This window comes from Diabrotica virgifera, chromosome 9 (genome assembly GCF_917563875.1).
Source record: "Diabrotica virgifera virgifera chromosome 9, PGI_DIABVI_V3a".
NCBI lineage: Eukaryota > Metazoa > Arthropoda > Insecta > Coleoptera > Chrysomelidae > Diabrotica > Diabrotica virgifera.
The window spans coordinates 193,605,981-193,621,566 of NC_065451.1; the positions used below are offsets into that span (position 1 = coordinate 193,605,981).

At 31.0% G+C, this 15,586-nt stretch overlaps 1 protein-coding gene across 4 annotated transcripts in view; it reads left to right on the plus strand.

Moving 5' to 3' along the window:
- LOC114335223 (FH1/FH2 domain-containing protein 3) overlaps positions 1-15,586 on the plus strand; it is an 843,862-nt gene that overhangs the window by 99,214 nt on the left and 729,062 nt on the right. The window contains exon 1 of one of the 4 annotated variants that reach the window (XM_050661660.1): positions 12,178-12,326. The exons of the other annotated variants lie outside the window; for them this stretch is intronic. The gene's annotated coding sequence lies outside the window, so the exon portion shown is untranslated. Of the gene's footprint in view, positions 1-12,177; positions 12,327-15,586 lie in introns of those variants that run through there. 4 annotated transcript variants of the gene reach the window in all.

The following is a 15,586-nucleotide window of genomic DNA, read 5'->3' on the forward strand; positions in this document are numbered from 1 at the left end:
ATATATCCAAAGTATTACTGTAACTTCATCATTTTCTGACTTATAGTAATCAAGTATATTCAAATGGGAAATAAGCCACAATTTTACCTAAAAATGATTTTATTAACGTTTCGACTCCCAAGTCGGGTGTCGTTGTCAAAATACAAAATAATACTAAATAAACAAAAATGTTGTTGCTTAGTAAAAAATTCTTCTAATAATTTATTTAATCTGACTCATTTATATCGGCAATTCAGACACGTATTATACATTTTAAAGTAGACGACTTTAAAATGATATTGCCAATATTGATGAGTTGCGTTCCTGGGACGACTTTACTAAAAGATAGCTCATTCGATTACATGAAATCAATCCCAACTCAAGAATATCCGCCACAAAAAATCATAGCATGTGATCTGTCTTTAAAAAGACAACCAAATGCAACGGTGGCATTGAAATTCTCGCGTTAGAGATTCCATAGTAAATCACGAGGGAAAACCAGGAAAAACCTCGTGATACTATCCCGACATCGTAAGTATTTGGGTTTACATTTAGTTTACTCTCAAAAATAATACCAAATTCTGACTTGATATTTTAAATTTTAATTAATACTAAAATACTAAATATGTACTAACTCGATATGTTACTGATTTACTAATTGTGATATTTTCTTTCTATTGACTTCCTCCTTTAATATGGGTAACCATAAAATAAATACTTACGATGTCGGGATAGTATCACGAGGTTTTTCCTGGTTTTCCCTCGTGATTTACTATGGAATCTCTAACGCGAGAATTTCAATGCCACCGTTGCATTTGGTTGTCTTTTTAAAGACAGATCACATGCTATGATTTTTTGTGGCGGATATTCTTGAGTTGGGATTGATTTCATGTAATCGAATGAGCTATCTTTTAGTAAAGTCGTCCCAGGAACGCAACTCATCAATATTGGCAATATCATTTTAAAGTCGTCTACTTTAAAATGTATAATACGTGTCTGAATTGCCGATATAAATGAGTCAGATTAAATAAATTATTAGAAGAATTTTTTACTAAGCAACAACATTTTTGTTTATTTAGTATTATTTTGTATTTTGACAACGACACCCGACTTGGGAGTCGAAACGTTAATAAAATCATTTTTAGGTAAAATTGTGGCTTATTTCCCATTTGAATATACTTGATTATAAAAATGCCACAAGAAAATAGCTTCAGAACAACATTAAGAAACTGACTTATAGTGTTGCAAAAAAATGAATTTGGGATAAACAAATTAAATAAATTTTAAACTATTTGACCAATTGCTTTAAAATGTAGGGTATGATTTAAGCACCAGAAGTCTCAGAATTCCGTGTAATAAGAAGGTTAATTTTTACATAAGTTATGAATATTTGTAAAAACTCAAAATTTATGATTTATTTTGGAATTTTCTAAGCAACCAATAAGGATAGACATATTCAGCGAAAACCATATTGAAGTTTTTTATACGATTTATCAGTTTCTTACTCTCAAATTTGTTTAGAATGCTTAACTTTTTGGTAATAGACGAAAAAAGCGAAAATTTACCGTTTTTTGATCTTCATTTGTTTATAACTGTGTATATCATCAAAATCGGCTGCAGGAAACATTAGGTCATTATTATAAGATGCCCATACTACTCAAAAAATTTGGTTTCGGCCTGGAGGGGGTTGTGTCACCAACAGGATATTGTTTTCCTTATTTCTCAGAACTAACAATATGTATTCAATATCGGTCGATAGATAAACAGAAAGAAATTTATTGCAGGCGGTGTTTATTACACAACTGGCCTCGATAATAACACAGACATTGGGAGTTTCTATATACAAGCAGTTGGGGTATTTATTTATAGCCATTATTTCGCTAAAACAGATTCTTTGATTTCATTTTTCCTCGTTATAACCAATTATGCCTCGTTATAGAGGTGTTATATAGTTCAATAGGAATTTCATGGGACATCTAGCGTACCTCGTTATAAGCGACACCTCGTAATTACCGTGTTCGTTATAGAGAGAGTCCACTGTACTTACAAAATACAAAGTTACAATAAATTATTGCCAATTTTTTATGTTATATCCTTGATTAAACCATTTCCATTTATTTAAAGCCTTTTGTTCCAAGAAGTGTAATCTCGTGGTTGGTCTTCAGTTTACCTATAAATATTAAGCTGTCGGCAGTCTTTGGTAAAAAACCACCACCAAAACAATTCAACCATCTGTTCCATCCCATTCTTTGTGTTGGAGATTCATAGACGTCAAGATTTAAATTTACAGCTTTTACCGTTTAACCTGAAAAGATTACATCACTCATTCAAATAGATATTGTAAGCTTCCAATCATAACAACCACCTCTTCTTCCGAATCATACCTGTAAACTTAAGACACCTTGTATACGACGATTGAGTTTATTTCTTTATTTCTTTATCCTCTTATTTTAAAATAGGCCAGTATTTCACATAGACACTGAATTAGAATTATTATTCAGTTCTGTTTTTTGTTTAGAAACGGATGGATATTCTGTAAAGTTAAATACATACAATAATTTTATTAATTATTTTTTCTACGACCGTTTATATGTTATATATGCTCATTATTCGCTATTTTTGAATAGATAATAACACCCATTACTTTACCCGTGAGTAATAGTTCATTTGGGAGCGTTCAAGTATTACGTAACGCGATTTTTGAAGATTTTTGACCCCCTCCCCCCTACGTAACGCACTGTAATGGGCGTTTGACTATTACGTAACGCAATTTTTGAAGATTTTTGACCCCCCCCCCCCTCCGACCTGCGTTACGTAATACTTGAACGGTCCCTCACGGGCTGAAGTTACTCACGGGTCATTACTCATGGGTTGAAGTTAGATTCAAGTGGTGCATGGCACTTTTAATATACCTATTAGCAAATAAAATTACTCAAACTTGTTTATTTAATAAAATAATCATTGTAATTTATATCAACAATTAAATTCGAAAAATGTTAGGAGATTTTTAACTGTAACAATGGGTTAGTATATGTATTTTTACGTTTAAATTTCAGCATTTGACATTTTAAGATTGACGTTATTAAAAGGGTAATAAACAATCGGTATTAATTCCGTATAAGGACTTACGGATATGAAATTTATATCAATGAATTCTTTTTTACTTACTGTTGATTGTACAATTGATTTTTTTGAGAGCACACGTAGTCCAGAGAAATAATATTTTTCTCATGACACATCCCCCTCCAGTCCGAAACCAAATTTTTTGAGTAGTATGGACATCTATATTAATAACCTTTATGTTTCCTGCAGCCGATTTTGATGATATACATAGTTATAAACAAATGAAGATCAAAAAAGGGTAAATTTTAGCTTTTTTCGTCTATAACCAAAAAGTTAAGCATTTTAAACAAATTTGAGAGTAAAAAACTCATATATTAGGTCTGCATCCCGCGTATGAAAGAAAAGTTGATTAATAGCAAGCTGAAAATTTGTTAATAGCTTAAGGGTGTCTAGTCGGATAAACTTTGATATATGGGAACACTGTAACAGGGGCAGTTTTAATTGTGGAACAGGTTAAAAATTTGGAACGGTCAGAACACGAAAATAGCACATCTATTTTGTCCGACAGAACAGACATAAACTCTCCGAACAGAGATTAAACTCTCATGCAAAAATCAGACTGCTATTTATTACCTGTCATAATTCCTGTCATTTGACATATTCTACATATTCCACTCATTAAAACGCCAATTTGGTGATAAATAGCAGTCTGATTTTTGCACGAGAGTTTAATCTCTGTTCGGAGAGTTTAAGTCTGTTCTGTCGGACAAAATACATGTGCCGTTTTCGTGGTCTGACCGTTCCAAATTTTTAACCTGTTCCACAGTTAAAACTTCCCCTGTTCCAGTGTTCCCATATATCAATGTTTGTCCGACTAGATACCCTTAAGCTAATAACAAATTTTCAGCTTGCTATTAATCAACTTTTTTTTCATACGCGGGATCCAGACCTATATCGTCTAAAAAATGTTAATATGGCGTTCACTGAATATGTCTATCCTTATTGGTTGCTTAGAAAATTGCAAAATAAATCATAAATTTTGAGTTTTTTGCCCAAAGACTTATGTAAAAATTAACTTAGAACCTTCTTATTACACCAATTGCTGAGACTTGTGGTGCTTAAATAATATCTTAAATTTCAAAGCAATTGGTCAAATAGTTTAAAAGTTATTTATTTTGTTTATCCCAAATTCATTTTTTTTTCAACACTATAACTCAGAAAATCATGAGGTTACAGTAAGACTTCTGACAGTTTATGGAAGAAGAAAATTTATACTATTGACTTAATTTAAAAAAATGACAAAAAGTAATTTTAAACAGTGTAAAATTATTTTGCAAAAACACGTCGATTTTTTGCTTACTTTTAAACAATTAGAATAAGTTTTTAACCGTTACCCGTAGAAAAATTATTTTTTCAGATTTGGAAAGACTGAATTTTTATACACATTTAGAAAGAACATTGTCCTAGGACATTGAATTGTCCTAGGACAATTAGGGACGAAGTTAGCCCCCTTTTTTTAATTTACATGTTTTTGCAAAATAATTTTGCAGTATTTAGAATTATTTTTTGTCATTTTTGTTTTAATTAAATTAATAGTATAAATCTTCTTCTTTCATAAACTATCCAAAGTATTAGTGTAACTTCACCATTTTCTGACTTATAGCGTTGCAAAAAAAATTAATTTGGGATAAACAAAATAATTAACTTTTGAACTATTTGACCAATTGCTTTGAAATTTAAAATATAATTTAAGCACCACAAGTCTCAGCAATTCGTGTAATAAGAACGTTCTAAGTTACTTTTTACATAAGTTATGAATATTTATAGAAACTCAAAATTTATTATTTATTTTGCAATTTTCTAAGCAACCAATAAGGACATATATATATATATATATATATATATATATATATATATATATATATATATATATATATATATATATATATATATATATATTCAGCAACGCCATATTGAAGTATTTTATACGATATATGAGTTTCTGACTCATAAATTTGTTTAAAATACTTAACTTTTTAGTTATAGACGAAAAAAGCGAAAATTTACGGTTTTTTGTTCTTCATTTGTTTATAACTATGTATATCATCAAAATCGGCTGCAGGAAACATATAGGTTATGATTATAGATGTCCATACTACTCAAAAAATTTGGTTTCGGCCTGGAGGGGGTTGTGTCACCAACACGATATTTTTTTTCCTTATTTCTCTGAACTAACGTTCTTTTTCATGTAATTGCCTTAAAATATATGTCCTATTTTTAAAAGCCACCGCCATTCGCCATTCCATGACACTATTAATGACAACTGTTGGATTGTTTCATAAGCTCAAGAAGGGTAATTCTAACAGTGTTGCCATAGTTATGTAAAATATGTTTTCTTATGAAAAATAAAATCTTTCGATTTTAAATAATGTTAGTAGTTGATAATTATATTTTTCTACTAATCTAAATAAAAAAAAGTCGTAGAAAAAGTATAGTATTCTACTTTCATGTAATGACTATTACTCACTCTGATAAATTACGACACTAGCCTACGGCTCGTGTCGCAAACTTCATCATCGTGAGTAATAGCCATCATTACATGCTCGTTGAATAATATACTATATTTTTGATCCCGTACAATCTTAATTAAAAAAACTTTTAAAGAAAACAGAAAAGACCCAGATATAAAATAATAATAAAATAATTATTTAAATCTGAAACTTTTCTTATTGGAACCCCTTTCTGTTAACATCCTTAATTTTTGACTTTTACAATTTACAAGACAAGAGACGACGAATAAAGAAAGCGAAAAGGACTCTACAATATGCAGCCACATGTATTGTGTATTGTGTGTCGTCTCTGAATTGAAGGGAAACATAAACTGCCTTTCACAAAAAAAAACTTTAACTAGTTGAAAAATTTAACTAATTTATTTTCGCAGAATTTTCTGATATTTTCGGAAAACAAAAATGTCACATTATTTTATCGAGCTGCAGCAATAGGGCTTTTCATTCCCAGTCCATCCCCATTTGTTTCGAGCTTCTGTCATATGTCGTATAATCCGAGTATATTAATATTATACACATATTATACAACATATGACAGAAGCTCGAAACAATAAATCTATGAGAAGCCCTATTAAAAACACCCAAATCACGTTACACTACCTTACTACGTTAATCACCACGTTATCACGTAGCCGAGTGCCGGCGTGTTCCACCTATTTCTCAACGTTTATGGTTGACAGTTTTTCTTTTTATTACTTGTTTTTTATGATTTTTTAATGCTTTTGTTACCATTTGGTTCCTGTTGTAATTTCTCCTCATGAATTATATTAATATTTCTCTTGTTATCTACATATCCTATCTCAATGTGATTATGCCATTAAGTATTATGGGATCTAACAACTAGGTATATTAGATATTGAGACAACCTAAAATACAGTTGAGTCCCTGAATCTTTACCCGTGCGTCATCATTTAAAGCATACGAAATAAGTCGATATAAGTCGGAAATTGAAATTTACTAAACGCAACAACAAGTGACAGTAAGTGACTTGCTGTTGCTTTTAGTAAATTTCAATTTCCGGCTTATCATCGACTTATTTCGTATGCTTTAACTTTAAATGATGACGCACGGGTAAAGATTCAGGGACTCAACTGTACATACATAATTCAGATGTATTGGCTGACAGTTTATTTTTTGCTAATAATGTTTTTTATCGAATACTATGTAATTGATTAGTTAATAATATGTAATATGGGTTCAATCAAGAACACAAAAAACTTACAAATATAATTATTCTTACAGAAGTAATTACTAATAAAAAATGTCTATTTATTTGCAACTAAATATGGCTTTAAGACCGCTCGAATTCGGTTTTGGGCATTGTTTCGACTAAGTATTTGCACTGTTTAGTGCAGATAAGGGATACATAAATTCTAAGTTTGCTGTACTTTGGCTTTAATTTAGTTTAGTGTCCATTGCCCGTTGTTCCTTAGTATCAGGAATTTTAAAATGCCAAGGAGAGTAGTTTGTATTGTGGTTTCTAAACTAGTTTTTCATGGTGCTGGCCATATGAGAGGTCGCTCTGTCCTGCTGAAAAATATAATTCTAAGCTAAATTCAAAACATCCTAACCCGAAAACTATCCTCAAATCACCCAAATAAATTCATTAATAAATAAATAAATAAACCCAAATAAATCACCTAAATTCATCACTCCCTGGACTTGATCAAAATATCGAAAGACTGGTGAATAAGCGAACTGATTCTACTATTAAAAAAGGAGATAAAAAATAAAAAGAACTAGTAAATCGGAGATAAGTTTAGCAGATAAACAACAGGATTTTCGCACTGGAAGATCGTGTACAGATATAATATTTGTCATAAAGAAAATTACTGAGAAATCACTAGAGTATAATAGAACAGCATTAATCTGTTTGATTGACAGTATTCAACAGTAGTTTGATTTGAAGACAATATTCGACACAGTAAGACTCAACGATTTAATCCATCTTCGTTAAATTAATGACCCTAAATATCATAAAAACTTTGAAAAACATCTACCAAAACAACAAAACTGAAGTCAGAATAAATGGACAATTTAGAGAAATTATAGACATATGCAGCGTATTAAGGGAGGGAGACTTATTGAGCCCTATGCTCTTCAATTTAATCATGGATTAAATCATCAAAACTGCCAACAAAAGAAAAGGGTACAAAATGGGAAATAAAGAAGTGAAAATTCTGTTACCCAGACGACGCAACGACATACTAATAGCCTAAGATGAAGATATTCTGCAAAGATTAGTCCACAGTTTTAACATAATAGCAAAAGAATTTAATATGACAATCTCATCTCAGAATTCTGAGTAGCCCGTGAAAATTTACCAAGGGACCTGACGAAGTTCCATTGTATTTTAAAAAAAAATGTGTATACACTTTGGCAGAACCAATACACCATTTATTTAACCTATCACTAACATCAGAGATATTTCCCGATTTCTGGAAATCTAGTTTTATAAAACCAATTTTCAAGTCTGGTCAGAAAGATAAAGCTGAAAATTACCGTACAGTTTGTATACAGTCAGAGTTACCAAAACTATTAGATTTTTTTGTAAATAGAATGTTAAGATTTGATTGTAAAAACATAATAATTGGTGAACAACATGGTTTTAGCCAAGGTAAATCCACAGTTACAAATCTCGTGTATTATACAAATTTTATCATTAACTCGTTGGAGTCTGGTTCTCAGGTCGATTCAATATATGCTGATTTTTCAAAAGCTTTCGATAGAGTCAATCATGAGGTCTTGATTGCCAAACTTTGTGGCTATGGCATTAGCGATAACATCTCAAATTGGATTAAACATTATTTGTCTAATCGTTCTCAAATGGTTAAATATGGTACTTTTTGTCAAAACCAATTCATATAACATCAGGTGTTCCACAAGGTTCTCATTTGGGTCCACTGCTTTTTAATATATTTGTTAACGATTTACAAACAGTAATTAACTCTGACCAATTTCTCTTATTCGCTGATGACATAAAAATCTTTAGATCTATTGCTTGCCTTTCTGATTGTGAATGTTTGCAGTGCAGTTGTCCTTGGATAATTTTTCACGTTGGTGTGAAGTATGTAAATGTTTTAAACTTAAATCTAAAAAAACATTTGGTAACAGTTAAAATTTGCAAATAAATATTTTATGACTACTATGAAATAATTCCATTTATATTTTTTAAAAATAGAAATATTTGTTAATAGTATCTACCTAATTCAGTAAAATAGCCAACTAGAAGCACGAAAATATCAGCGAGTTTATGTAAAATCGGTTGCACGTTATTATAATACGCCCTTACCACAGTATAGAGGTTCCCTCTTTATACTGTGCCCTTACCGTGCGCCGCGCCGTTACCACTTCTGTGAGTGGCAACGATGGTAGGATCTTTGTATCGGTCAGGACTGAAACGTCTCTGAAAATTTTGCGGGCACGATGGCTCTGAAGCCGCTGTGGATTAGTATTCATGTTACCAAATTTTAATTTGGTGACACGGCCAAGTAAGGGCCGGTAGATACTTTATGTCCCGGTTAGCTAATCGGGCAATAAAGTAATAGTCTATTGGGACAGAAAATACCATGATACTACGACAACCAGATCGTAGTATCATGGAAAATACCGACCGTAAGAATATCAGACTTAATAAATGCAATTTTAATTATTATTATAATTATAGGTAATAATTATAATTCCATTTATGAAGTCTGTTAATCTTAGGGCCGGTATTTTCTCGATTATACTCCGGTTAGTTAACCGTACCGGCCCTTTAGATTCGATTATTGCATAATATGCATTATTAATTATTAGTTTATAACTTGTAACTGTACTTGCTTACTATACAGATAACATATCTATACCTTTTTATCCTATATAAATCATATTGATCGATTTTAATTACTTGTCGAAATATATTAATTAACAACAACATTATTATATGACATATAATAATATTGATTATACAGTACATTGTAGTGTATAATCAATAAAATAAAAATTATTTAATATTTTAGGATAAATATGACAAATGAATGTACTGATTAGTATACTAATTATACAATTTGGATTTTTTAATAAAGTATAAAGGTGATATACAGTCGAACCCGCTTATTAGAATCCCTGTTATAGGAATATCCCGGCTTATGGAATATAAATTCGAGTTCCCGAAACGTTTCCATTTACTCCTTAATAAATTTATCCTTTTATTGGAATAGGTTCTAATTAGATAATACCGCTTATTAGCATATTTTGCAGGTCAACGACTATTTTTTTTTACAATTTTACTAAAAATTTAAATTATGTTTGGTTATTATGGTCAGTCGTCAAGGATTATGGATTAGATATTATTAGGGTAATAAATATTTATTACTTTGTTACGAGTACCAATTCGATTTTTAGCCGACAAATGCATGGGCCATAAAGTAATTTTTATTTGTCTACACAAAGGCACTGTTGCCTGCTATAAAATTGTTAGAAGCAGTTTATTTAGAATTCACCCAGAGAGGCTTATGGCTTTGTTAAATTCAATTCATCCATTTCTTGCCCCCAATAAAAGTTCCATTCAACCAATGGATTAAGGATGACCGCACGGATTAACAACAAAAAGCTATAATTACCGATAATTTCTCACGAAAAAATAAGTAATTTTGTTATATGCATTTTAATAAGAAAATATTTACATATCTACATATTGCATACATTTTATATTAATTACCTACTGCTACTGTATTCATTCACATATATAATATAATGTAATTTGGTATTTAACACATACATAGATAAGTAGTAGTTACACTACTGTATTATTGACGTAAAAAGACCTAAAACCATTTACATAATATACTGATTATGTAGGTGTACATATATGATATACATATTGGCATAGTATGTAAATAATATTATTACGTATATTCGGTACACTTATTTCGACTAGCCACCAATGATCGGTTATTAGAATATTCCGGTTATAAGAATATTTTTGCCTGGTACAAAGGCTATTCCAATAAGCGGGTTCGACTGTAATACATATTTTACCTAAAAACAACAAATATGTTTTTAGTTTGTAGATACTTTATATAATTTCTTAAATTTTTAATTTTTTAATTTTATTTCTGTATTTCATCTATTTTTATAATAGACCTGGATCGCGCGTACCAAAAAAAAGTTGATTAATAGCAAGCTGAAAATTCACGGTGTCTAGTCGGACAAACTTTGATGTATGGGAACACTGTATATATAAAAATATTTATAAAATACATTATATAAATATATTATATAATATACAGTGAGCACGTAAAGGTTGGAATAAATTCATTTTCTCGAGAATGGACGATTTTGGAAAAAAATCCCAAAACAGGTCAATTTTTATTTTTTAATTATGACTTTTTGGCACATAGATCATACTAGTGACGTCACCCATCTGGGCGTGATGACGTCATCGATGATTTTTTTAAATGAGAATAGGGGTCGTGTGATAGCTCATTTGAAAGGAAATTCAATTCTCTATTCAGTAATATAAACATTACCATAATTATTTATATAGGGTGTCCGAAAAAATCTTTTTGGATTAAATTTATTGATATAAAAAGAAGAATGTATGCAATTTATTTAACTCAAAATACATTTAACTGCTCTCATAAAACAGAAAAAAATGTTTATTTGAAAAATAATCATGGCTTTTCGCTTAAATTAAATGTTTAAACTGTCACGAGCCTGGTGGGTGACTGCTTTAATATTAATTTAAGCAAAAAACAATATTTATCTGCCAAATAAACATTTTTTCCTGTTTTCTGATAACAGTAAAATGAATTTTGAATTAAATAAATTACACACATTCTTTTTTTTATGTCAATAAATTTAATTAAAAAAAATTTTTTTTGGATGCCTTGTATAAAAAATTATGTTAATGTTTATATTACTGAATAGAGAATTGAATTACCTTTCAAATGAGCTATCACACGATCCCTATTTTCATTTAAAAAAATCAACGATGACGTCATCACGCCTAGATGGATGACGTCACTAGTATAATATATATGTTAAAAAGTCGTAATTTAAAAATAAAAATTGACCTGTTTCAGGATTTTTTTCCAAAATTGTCCGTTCTCGAGAAAATGAATTTATTCCAACCTTTACGTGCTCACTGTATATATCTAGTTTTGGTAACACTTTAGAAAAAGTCACGCGTCGCCACTGAAAAAATGTTTTAAAATCACGTTTAGAAAAACAAGCAGAATTGTCAATAAAGAGGAAGAAGAAGAAGACAATATTTCATGTTTGTATGTTTTTATTTTTAGTATGTTTGTCTTTTGTGAAGTTGTTAGTGTTGATTCTCTGTTTGTTCTAACATTTAAAATTCACAACAATTTAACTTAAATTTCATAATGCATGTATTCATATGTATATAAAATTAACATTCACTATTCCTTTTGACTTGTCTTTGCCTATTTTGCATATTATTATTGACCAGCGTATTTTCTAGTCTCCCCTAGCGTAGCGCCCAGCGCCAGGCCTATTTCTCCTGTCTGTCCAGTTGTTTATCTGTACGGCGCGCTCGCAGATTCGCCGGTCTATGCTGCACCAGCACCACGAAAGAAACAGTCTCGTCGTGCTTGCCTTGTAAATAGGACGTTGTCCCTGCACACCGGCAGCAGGTAGTCATGCACAGTTTACTTGTTTTTGCCTAACTCGAATAAAAACACATAGGTACTGTTTGTACACCCGGTAATTGTGAGTGATATTTGATGATTTTTTCAGTTTTGTTTACCATCCCGATCAGTTTTTCGTTAGTGTTGTTGTTTTTACCTTTTTGGCAATGTTTTAGTGTGTAAATTTATTGTCAAAATTGTACCTTGCTCCAGGTGATAAATGTTCAAAAGGATTTTTAAGGTTAGGTTTATTTGTTGTTTATTCAAACTTACCACTTTTTTTACAATTAAAATTAAAAGTATGCTTTTTTGTCAATGAAAATTATACTATTTTATTGAGAAGGGTTACAAAACGTCAAAAAATACCTATCAATAAAAATTACAATTTAGTGAATTACAAATTACTAATGTACTATACCGAATTACAATTATATAAATCGTCAATATTACAAAATATAAGATAATGAAATAAAACCTAAAACAATACATTGCAAAATTTAAGTAAATTGCAAATTACATAATAAAACCTTAGGTAAATAAAAATTTAGTTCGTTGTACATTAAAGGTGCTTACCTACTGTAATTTCTTAGTTATTCTTTAGAAACTCTTCTACTGAATAATATGGTCTTTCAGACACATAGGCTTTTGTCATTTTACGGGACTTAAGAAAATATGTTGCAGATTTAAGTTGTAAAGGGAGATGGTTGTATAGTTTTTTTTGCAGAATATAATATACTTAGATATCTTTACTAACTCAGTGGACGGGATCGGTAAATACACATCAAGGGTTGGATTTCTCGTGGAGTTTACGAATGGAGGTACGAATTAAGCAAACAGTTTCTAAAATATATAAAGAAGGAAGCGTTAAAATCCTGTGATCTTTGAAGTAGCTTCTGCAATGTGTTGTTCTTCTGGCAAACATAGGATTGTTTTTTTTTGTAATTTAAAAATAACATCGAATTGGGCAGTTGTAGGTAATTACCAGAAACTCAAAAAGGAAGACCACGAAGATGAGACTAGAACAAAAAGAAAAATAGGTTATTTTGGAAGATGCAAAATTGATTTCCTTCGAAACAGATATTATTGTATAGCAAGCTGAGGCTAGTTTCGTATTTGACAAATCAACATGAAAGAACCATTTAAGGTTGCTGTCTATAAAATTACCAAGAAATTTTAGAGAATCAACGGTACTGATCTGGCTGATATTAAGAAGCAAGTGTTGAAGAGCTCCTTTATAGGATAATGCTAAATGCTACTGTCTTATCCACGTTAAAAGAGAGTAAATTAGAGTCGAACCAGGTTTTTATTTTAAGTAGATCAGAAGTTATAGTTACATGAACAATAATTGCAATATTAGAGCAGCTCCAAGTGACGCTGGTATCATCAGCAAAAAGGAAAATTTTCCCAAAATTTTTATAAAGAAAAGGAAAAATAGAGGACCCAATACTGAACCTTGTGGTACCCCAGATACAATGGTTTTGGATATGGCTTCGTAGTTAGTTTTCGCAATTATCAGATCTTCTTTTGTTTAATCTTATCGATTTTTTGAGCAGAAAAGTTAGATTGTAACTTTTTACCATTATCTTAACGTTTGATTACAAACTATTAATCTCTCACTATAATTCTTATTTACTTTCATTAAAAGAGTCTTAGTGGCTCGACGATTTTCTCATACTTGAATGTCCATGTAGGCGTGGGTGGATGTCATCTGCAAATTCAAGATCTCCTGTCTGTTTGAATAGGTTCCATCTGATGTCTATTCGATCGTCAGTTATTTTTCTCATTATCTAATCTACCATAACGGGATACAGGGGGTAGCATAGGGTATGAGATAGTACACAACCTTGTCTAACTTCATTTTTGCTATTTTTTTAGTTAGGTACTTCATCTGAGTGTTCCAGTTTGGCTTTCTTTTCTGCATAAACAGGTATAAGGTTTATGATTTTTAATGGTATCGCATCTAAGGTATTCCAAATCTGTACTCTATTGACACTCTCGAAGGCCATTTCAAAGTCAATAAAACTCACATGTATATCTATGCAGGTCTATGTTGTACCGAAAGAAACAGTCTCGTCCTGGTTGCCTTGTAAATAGGGCGTTGTCGCTGCACACCGACAGCAGGTAGTCATGCACAGTTTACTTGTTTTTGCCCAGTTAAGTTAAAACAACGATTTTTTTTGCAAAATGGGTGAAAATCAATATATTTATTATTGTTAAAAAAATAAGCATAAAACAAAAGATATCTTGACAGAGTTACCTCAAGGAATGACTAAAGAAAATGTATACAAAATTTCAGGTGGGTCGGTCAAGTAGTTTTTGAGCTACAATGTCTACAGCCTTTGAAAAAAGCAGTTTTGAGAAAAGCGCGTTTAAAGTATTGTCAACTTTTATTTTCATTTTATTTTTGTCTGTCAAATCGTAAAATGATGCTCACCGGAATATCTTTTTTAATCGCGGAGTAATTTACAAAAGAAAATGAGAACAGCTGTTGACCGTTGTTCACTACGTTCAAGCGGGCTGGCGTGAACCTGCTGCAAAGCGTGTCGAAGGTAGTGATATTCAACACTATCTCCTTACCTCCCTACCTTCGACTCACTTTGCAGCAAGTTCGCGCCAGCGCGCTTGAGCGTAGTGAAAAACGGTCAACAGCTGTTCTCATTTTCGTTTGTAAATTACACCGCGATTCAAGAACATATTCCGGTGTGCATCACTTTACGATTTGACAGACAAAAAAAATTGATAATAAAAGTTGACAATACTTTAAACGCGTTTTTCTCAAAACTGCTTTTTTCAAAGGCTGTAGACATTGTAACTCAAATCTACTTGACCAACCCACCTGGAATCTTGTATATATTTTCTTTAGACATTCCTTGAGGTAATGCTGTCGAGATAGTTCTTGTTTTCTGCTTATTTTTTGTTTAACAATAATAAATATATTGATTTTCACCCTTTTTTGCGAAAAAATTCGTTTTGACTTCTGAGTGATATCAAAAAGTCAAAATTCAATAAAACTAAAAAGACTGGACAGCGTTATCTCGAAAAACTCATAAGCTAATAAAATCTTTTTGGACTTTTTGTTTACCATGATCCAATGATGAGTTCTGATGTCCACCGCAAAATTCAGAATATTTCTATTTAATTTAAAAATAAAATAATAATTCTACCATAGTTTCAAAAAAATGTGCTTGAAATATTGATTTCAACCAATACTGCCCCCCTTGAGGATAGCTATGATACGATTTTGATAGGCAACCCATGCTAGAAATATTTGTCTATGTATGAAATTTAATAAAAAAAAATGTCTTCTTAGAAATAATATCAAGTGTTTCAAATGGGAGAGTG